The following is a 9,350-nucleotide window of genomic DNA, read 5'->3' on the forward strand; positions in this document are numbered from 1 at the left end:
TGGTTCAGTTTGAGCAATAAATTATTTGGTCACACCACCTAGCTGACATTTTCTAAGGGGAACTATGGAAACTATGCTGTGAGGCTTCCCAGGTGGCTCAGTGGTAAAGAATCTTCCTGTCAATGCAGGAGATTTGGGTTCGATCCCTAGGTCAGGAAGATCCCCTGAAGAAGGGAATGGCTACCCACTCCAGTATTCTTGCCTGGAGAACCCCATGGACGGAGGAGCCTGGCAGGCTGTAGTCCATGAGGTTGCAAAGAGTCAGACACGACTGAGTGGCTGAGCATGCATGCATACTATATGCTGCACATGATTGTAAATATATATGTTTAGATTCTAAATACATAAATTTCTTCAACCCTCACCAACTCTCTATGTTGTTAAATAAAATTACCATTCCCATTTAACATATGAGAAATCAAGGCACAGGATTAAATAACTTCCTCAAGATTATACAATCTGACTTAGAACTTGTACTCTTAACCACTGCTGATTGCTGCCTCCTGAGATGCTGAATCTTTCTGGAAAATCTGGATGGTCAGAGATAGTCTGATTTAGACTTGGTGGTGCTGAAGTCTACAGAAACAGAAAGAGATTAAGGCCTCAGAAGAAATGAATAAATCAGAAGGTATCCGCCCACCCCAGCACCCTAAATTAGTTTCCAAGGACTCATTGGAAAAGACCCTGATGCTGGGAAAGATTGAGGTCAAGAGAAGGGGGCAACAGATGATGAGATGGTTAGATGGCATCACCAACTTGATGGACTTGAGTTTGAGCAAACTCCGGGAGATGGTGAAGGACCGGAGTGCTGCACTCCATGGGGTCACAAACAGTCGGACACGACTCAGTGACTCAGCAAAGTCTGCTATAAGAAATTTGTGGCTTATGACAACAGAAATTAATTCTTTGACAGTCAGGAGGCCAGGTGTCTGAAATCAAAGTGTCAGCAGGGCCATGCCCCCTCTCCTCTAGGGGAGAACTCTTCCTTAACCCTTTAGCATCTGATGGTTCCAGGTGTTCTTTGTCAAATGGTACCATCACTGTGATCTCTGCCCTGTCTTCATAAGAAGCCTCTTGTATGCATCTTTGTCTCAAATCTCCCTCTTCCTTCTCTTAAAAGGATTCTTGTCATTGGATTTGCTGCTGCTGCTACTGTTGCTAAGTCGCTTCAGTTGTGTCTGAATCTGTGCGACCCCACAGACGGCAGCCCACCAGGCTCCCCCGTCCCTGGGATTCTCCAGGCAAGAACGCTGGAGTGGGTTGCCATTTCCTTCTCCAATGCATGAAAGTGAAAAGTCAAAGTGAAGTCGCTCAGTCGTGTCCAACTCTTAGCGACCCCATGGACTGCAGCCTACCATGATCAATGGGATTTTCCAGGCAAGAGTACTGGAGTGGGGTGCCATTGCCTTCTCCGTGTCATTGGATTTAGGGCCCTTTAAATCCAAGAAGATCACCTCAAGCTCTTGAACTTAATCACATCTACAAAGACCATTCTTCCACAGGCTCAAATTCACAGGTTCCAGGGATTAGAACACGGATAAGTTGGGAGCTGGGGGGCACCATTCAACCCACTATACCTCCTGACATGCATTGTGAGAGAAAGAGGTATAGTTCCTATAATCTGTATAAACCTAATACATTGAGTTGATGTATTCCTTTAAGCCTGTCTTAAGTCATTTTATTTTTCCCTGCAGAGTTCCTTGATTGTACCTACTTAAGAAAACTTTCCAAGTTTTCATCAATGACAACAACAAAAGAATGTTTTTATCTTTTCTAGAAACCCCCTAGCACTTAACAGAGGCCAGGATGATGAAAAAAAAAAAAGCCACACATTTTCTCATCCTGCAAACCTTGCTCTTCTCTGCCTGCCTAAGGATCCTCACCAAGCCCAGTGCCATTCTCTGAAGCCCCCTTTAAATCATTTTCTCATCCACCCCTACTCAGAATCCCACCAACGTGCAGTTGACCTTCTCTTGACCTTGATTAACTCGCTATTTGACTTCAGGCTATTCCTTTCAACTCTCTAGGCCTCTTTTCCTCCTCGGTATGAGGGGAAAGAAGACAGACAGATTGACCTTGAAGGTCCCTAAATTCTAACCACAGAGTTGAAGTTGTTCAGCCTGGAAACCACCATCTCTGCTGCAAAGCCTCCATCTGGTCCACTCTGTTCAGGTACTAGTATTTCATCTTTCTCAGTACAAGCCAAGTTTGTCCTATTCTACTGCCTCCAAAGGGCTCTCTCCAAGACTGATCTTATTCATCTTCTCCACCAAAAATCTCTACTACCTCAAATAGATCTTTATCACCAGGCAGGACTCCTCACTTCTTCTTACTCTCCCTCCCAGAGTTCTTCCATCTCTTCTGAATATGTTGGAGCAGAATCCTTTACTCTTTATTTAGTTTCTGTTTCCTCCCCGGTAACAGACCTTATTATTTTTACTTAATAAAGATACACAGAGGACTCGGGCACTCTGGGCAAAGCACCATGAAAGCTTGGTTGCAAATACTAACATTTGGAATTTATCACATCACATTACCAGCCAGAAAGTGAGTATCAGAGAAAGAACTTGCTGTGGGGTTTCTACGCCTCCTTGTGAGAGGTGGCAGATGGTTCCCAACCAACAATAAATACCTAGTCATGCTGGATAAGAAAAAAGTGCCCATTAAACCAAAAAGACGGAGATGGAGAGGAGATTGACAACCATTACTCCTGTAGCTTATGTTTTGCCTTCATAGGCACTGGTTGTGTGCACTCAGATCACATCATGCCATAATGAAATTCATACTAAATCTGATTAAAAAGCAGACAAACTTGTACATGCTCAGTATTTTCTCCACCAGACAGGAAGCTCAAACATTAGACTGACTGTTAAGCTCAAAATCAAGCATGGGGTAAGCCTGCTGCCTGCAGGGGACTGAGGCCAAGATATAGTCAGATTGTTATCCTGAAGGATAAGTCCAGAGGCAAGGCCAGCACCATGAATTTGGGGGGATCAAGTGCTTCAAATAACTATTATCCTGTGACTACCTTCCCTACTTCCCTCTTGGGCTGGTTTTGAAATTTCTGCAGTGGTCCGTTACCTTAGTCTTCATCAGAATGTCAACAGTGTTTTCTTTTCCAACCACCCTCAGGGAACAGCTGTTTCACCCCCACCACAGTGGCAGGACTGAGAGCTACAGAATCAATACTGAATCTCCTCTCAGCCCACCCCTTTCCTGCTCAAAAGCTCAGCCAGCAGGGCAACCTTAGGAAAAGAGACAGGACCACTCTACCCCTGCAGCTTGCAGCAGAATTCAAAAGATTTCATCAACTAGTAAGAAGCAGAAAAATAGCTAATGGGGGAGAAAAAAAATTCAAGGAGCTATTCGGTTCTGCCCTGGGGAATCTCTGCAAGTCATTATTCTGAAGCCTAAAAGCAATGCCCTCCCAAGGGGTGCCTTGCTTCCACAAATTCTAAAAGGCCAAATTAAAAGAACACTCCACTTCAGAGCTTCCAAGAACCCCTGAAGAGGCTCCAGTGGCACAGGGGATGAGAGATGGTAGGTCAATGGCAGAGGAAGGGAGGTGAAATCTACAAACAATGCCACCAGGAAGTATGGATATTAGTCAACATCATCTCTTGGGTTTCTTAAAAGCTGGATAGCTCTGGTCTGGACAAGTTTGCACTCATTCACTCACTCATTCTTTCTTTCAGAACCTAAGATATGTCAAGGGTTACAGCAGCCCTTGTCATATTAGAACTGTGTTAATGGGGAAATACTGTTGCATGTGATCGCAAAACATTTGCTATGTTATTTCAGAGACATGCAGGTTGAGGTGTGGAGTGCACACAAGAGGAGGATGACCTAAGGCCCAAGGCAGGAGGTGGTCTTGAAGAAAGTGGAGAAAGTCAGGTCTAGACTGAGAGCTGAAGGAGGAGAAGGAGCTGGTGGGGGAAAGCAGGAAGAGTGGGTGCCCCTGACAACTTGTCCTGAGGCCTGGGAGTGACAAGACTCTTACCATATTCTGCGACATTGAAAGAAACCCAGGTTAGCCTGGTAAGAAAGGAAGGGGGAAGCAGGTTGATGAGAGATGAGTCTAGCAAAGGAAGCAGAATCTGGGTAGGGGTCATAGTAAGAGGGTAACAGAGAAAGGCCAGGGGTCTCCAAATGGAGGAAATAGGCTGCAAGTGTCAGATATTTTTATCTCTCTTAAGCAGCGGGAGGAAACAAACTAGTGTTATACTTTTTCCCCTTCTCTATACAAATTTAAAAAGAGGTTTCTCTTAAAATTCTGTGTTGCCATAATGACACCTGGTTCCACCTGAATTTAACTTTTCTCAAACCTTGAGCTAACCCATTCATTTTTCTTACGGAAATGTTTGTGTTAAGCTATGTTAATGTACTATGTATTTACCCTAGACTCTGACTTCAAGTTGGTTTGGCCTAAAGGCTCATAACTGACTTGACAAACCAGTATGTTATACACATACATTGTTCTCCTAATCTATATATTTGTTTAGAAATCTGCCTTTCGTCAAGATTCATGTCAATCATTTTATGGCCCGGGATGACTCACCTGGTGCCAATGTTGTGGCAACTCAGTGCATGTTGTGGGCGAGGGGCCTGGTGCCCGTCTCTGAGTTTTGAGACATTTCCTTTCTCTAATTAGCAGACTGCTAGCAGCTCTATAACATCTGGCTAAAGACTAGCAGGGGGGCACTCTTTCTGCCCCCTTCAGATGTCTATGACAGAAGCTTTCTCTATAATAAAACTTTATTACACAAAATCTCTGAATGATCAAGCCTCATCCCTGGCCCCAGATCGAATTCTTCTCCTCCGAAGGCCAAGAATCCTGACGTCATCATGGTTCAGCAACAACCTTTCAACAGCGGCATGACAGAGTCTGGACCTTTTCCTAAAGGGATCTGGAGAGTCAGGTTGGAAATGGATGGAATTGAGGAACAAATGATACGATCAGACCTGCAGTTTAGATCATTTCTCTTAGAAACATCACCTTGACGTTGGACCCTTTGTTATCTCTGACTTACAGCACTGGTATCATGGCAATTGATAAAATATAAACATTTAAAAAAGAAAAAAACCAAAAGTAAGAGACTGTAGACAGGAGAGTTCTTTTGTAGTCTCCGAGTGTCATTATAGAAGCCAGCTGGAGTTCTGCAAGGCCCAAGGCTCCCTAAAATCCACATGTGAAGGGAATGCCCTAACCTCCTCCAATTCCAGGGGGAGGCCCAGCTTCCAAGCCTTCCCTGGAAAGAAGGGGCGACCTACACACAGATCAGAATCCCTCCTGCAGCTGCCCCCAGGCTGAACCTGTGTCAGACTGAACCCCATCAGCTAAGGTTGAGTTTGGGTTTACAAAAGATGACAAGAACCCCTCTCTCCCCACTGCTCCACCACCATCCCCCCATCCCAAGAAGCAGCCTGCCTCTCCTGCTCTCAGTTGGCACATGGCCAGAGTAAGGGGGCCGGGGTGCTCTAGGCATCCCTGGGGAGCAAGGGGCCTGAGCTGCCATCGGTACCTTTCCCACAGGACTTCTCTCCTGTCTGCTCTGCCAAACCAGGAAAGGCAAGGCCCTGCCACGGTGCCCAGAGGGGTTTCTACCCTGAGGCTGGCATCTCAAGGAGCCAGCTCCAGGTCAGGCCCAACTTAGGGACTTCTGGTCAACATCCAGCACATCTCAGCTCCTGTGGGCTAAGGCTGCCCACTCTCATGGCAAGAATGTAGAATTGAAGGGTTGGGATCACTAAGCCTGAAGGAGAGATGGAAGAGTTTGGAGGTGCTTACAGTGGTTAGACAAGAGGAGACTAAAACTCTACATATGAAGGCAAATGATCCACTTAACTAGAAATGATCCATGCCTCAGGTGCCAGGAGAAATCAAGAAGTAACCACTGACCTTTGACTCCCTCAGAGCAATAGCATTTTCTTATGCAATTCAGAAATTCTGGAGGATTAACAGCTTTATGATGTACCTCATTTTAAACAAAAACAGATGCTAAATAAGGCTCCTTAGACTCATGTATAAGTATAGTAATGCATACTTAAATAGAGCTTCATCTTTTACCAACTTCTGAATTAAGTTGGCTTCCTTTATAGACCTACCAGAAAAGAGAATAGAAATACTGCCAATATAAATATTTGGACTCAATTTGTATTTCATATTCATATGTGTTAGTTTATAACCAGCTGCTATAACAGATAAACCTGGAAATTTCAATAATTTTATGCAACAAAAGATTTTCTTGTTCAAACACTACAGAAAAGCAAGAGGAAAATTATATGAGCACTGTGCTCTAGAGACACTGGCGTCGAGACCTTCTTCAAAGTGACTTTGAAGGCAATTTGGGGCATCAACACTCAGCCTGCAGATGATGGAAGAGAAAGAAGGGGATTGAGAGAGAAGTTTACTGGGCCAAGCCTGGAAGTGGGGCACCTTACTTCCGCCCACAGTAACATGCCACACGTAATAACTGCAGGGAATCCTGGGAGAGATGGGCCCCCAGGGAAGGGAAAATGAGTGTGTAGACAGTGGCAGTCTCTGCTACAGAGGCTTCCTCGCACCCTCTGGCTGCCTTCTCTGCTACCACTCAAGCTCACCCTCTATTCCATTTGAATTGCCAAAGAGAGAAAAAAAGAACAGCAGAGAGAATGGAACTCTGGAGAACAACAAAATTTCCTCTGAGAGCCAAGGAGAAAAACAGCAATGAGGAAGACTGAGAAGGGAAATCAGAGAACAAAAGACAAAAGCCAGAGTGTGGAGACATTGAGATCAAAGGAAGGAGGTCCAAAAGGGAGGCAAGAACACCTAATTCATTTTCTTGTTTCATCCGATGGTGCTGGGGGTTGAATGAGCTGGGGAAAGGGGAAGCATTTTCACAGTGGTAAGCCATGTAAGAGATGCCTGCCCATAACCTATCTGCAAGTCCCTGGAATTGCCAGGTCCCACTTTACTCCCTCCTTTCCTGCACTCCCCACAGATGGAATAGTAAGGAAGGGCCTGAAAAAAAATGCCCCCACCCACAACCTCAGGTAAACTTTCAATGTCAGGTGTTATTCCTAAACCCCCATGAGGTCATGAAGGCTTGCATCCCCAGGATACCATGTCCCTGCGCCCTCCTGGGGAATATCCACCCCTGCTTTATACCAGACTGGACTGGGCTGCACTTGTTCTTAAAGAAGAGAAAGAAGAGAGAGGAAAAAATACAAGAAATCTTTGTATAGGAGGGCGGGGTGGGAGGGTAAGAGGAGTGTTTCAAAAGCTTTTCTAAATTTAATTATATGTCATTTTCTAATTGTACTTCATAATTGTATAATTATCCCCAAGTATTTTTCTTTAAGTAATAGAACTCATAATTACATACTAATTGAAATGTGTAATCTCGTCATTAGGATATGTAAATATATAATAGTGTGAAGATAAGATAATTAAAATTCCAGGGATGACTCTCATAAAAACTGGTGACATGTTCCTGCTTCTGTCCCAGGATTCTCTGCTCCAGCTGGCTTTGAAATCCCACCTGGACAGAGAAGATAAGCCCCAAGGCCCAGGCAACGTGTAACAGGAGGGTGTATTTACCAACAAACAGGCTACCTGGCAGAGGGATTGCCTGGCCCACCTTATCTTGCCCAAAATACCTCCTTGGAATTTCCCACTTTCACCTTCTTCCCCATCTGAAAGGAATGTCAAGTTGCTGGATGGCTGAATAAGGGCTGTATTGTAACTCTACCTGCCTCCCCCGCTCAATGCAGGGCTCAGAGTGGATTGGACTGCCCTTGACATCAGACCCAAGACATACACAAAAGGATGAATATATATATTCATATATATATGAATATATATATATAATCTTCTGCCTTAGAGTTCTCCAGAGAAACAGAACCAGTGGGAGGTGGTAGCTAGATAGATTGATAGACAGGTAGATAGATAATAGATGATAGATAGATGTTTTTGTTATTCATTTGCTAAGTCATGTCTGACTCTTTCTGACCTCGTGGACTGTAGCATGTTAGGTAGATATCAAGAGAGTTTGAGATTTATTGAGCCATATTGAGGTTGGCTCACTCAATTATGGAGGCCGAGAAGTCCCACGATCTGCCATCTGCAAGCAGTAGAACTAGGAAAGTTAGGGGTGCAATTCAGGCCACATCTGAAGGCCTGAGAATTGGGGGCATTGATACTGTAAGTCCTGCTCTGAGTCTGAAAGCCTGAGGACTGGGAGCAGTGATGTCAGAGGGCAGGAGAAGACAGACGGCTGAGTTTAAGCAGAGAGTGAATTTGCTGTCTTTTTGTTCTGTTCAGGCCCTCAATGGATTGGATGATGCTTACCTGTGTGGATGAGTGCAATCTTCTTTAGTCAATCTAAATTCAAAATCCAACATCTTGGCATTCTCACAGACCCAGAAAAAATGTTCTACCAGTTCTCTGGGTATGTGTGCATGCTTAGTCACTCAGTTGTGTCCAACGCTTTGCAACCCCATGGACTGTAGCCGTCCAGGCTCCTCTGTCCGTGGAATTTTCCAGGGAAGAATTCTGGATCCCCCTCCAGGGGATCTTCCCAATCTAGGAATTGAATCTGCATCTCTTGTATCTCCTGCCTTGGCAGGTGGATTCTTTATAACCACACCATCTGGCTCTCCAGGCTCCCTGGCCCAATCAAGTTGATACATAAAATTAATCATCACCCCTCCCCTTGCCCCTAACCCCCTGGCCCCTGTGATACCCAGGATCAACCTCAGATTAATATCTGAGGCTCTCTTCATGGCTAGAAGCTGCTTTTCTAGGGAGACGCACTGATGACGACCACTCTGTGAGGTTTCAGTTTCACCTGGACGACCCCAAGGTGGAAGCCGAGAACCAGCTTTGGCCACATCTACCAGCTTCCTGCCCCTGGGCTAAAACCCAGAGACAAAGACCATGAACAGATCTGTCCACCCTGAGATGACACGCATGGCCTCCCCTAGAGGTGACAGGTGTCCTCATGGAGAAGCACATATGAGGAGGGATATTTACCCAGATGTGGGCAATAGGACAAATGTGAGGGAAGATTTCCTGGAAGAAGTGACATATGAACTCAAGTTTGAAGGGTAGAAAATGAAGTGGGGGCAGGGGGACAAAATGTGCCATAAATGGGAGGTGACAGTGTGACCAGTTCAGCAGGGTGTAGAGACCGTGAGCAGAGGGGTCAGGAGAGACAAGGTTGGAGGGTAGACAGGGGCCAGGCTGAAGAGCCCTGTAAACTTCATCAAAGTTTGGAATCTCCTGAAAAAGGTGTTTTTGACTAATTTGGCAGTAAGGCTGGGAAGATGGAAAGAAGGACATGCTGATGGAGTGATGGAGTGGCGATGGG

The sequence above is a fragment of the Cervus canadensis genome, chromosome 11 (assembly GCF_019320065.1).
Source record: "Cervus canadensis isolate Bull #8, Minnesota chromosome 11, ASM1932006v1, whole genome shotgun sequence".
NCBI lineage: Eukaryota > Metazoa > Chordata > Mammalia > Artiodactyla > Cervidae > Cervus > Cervus canadensis.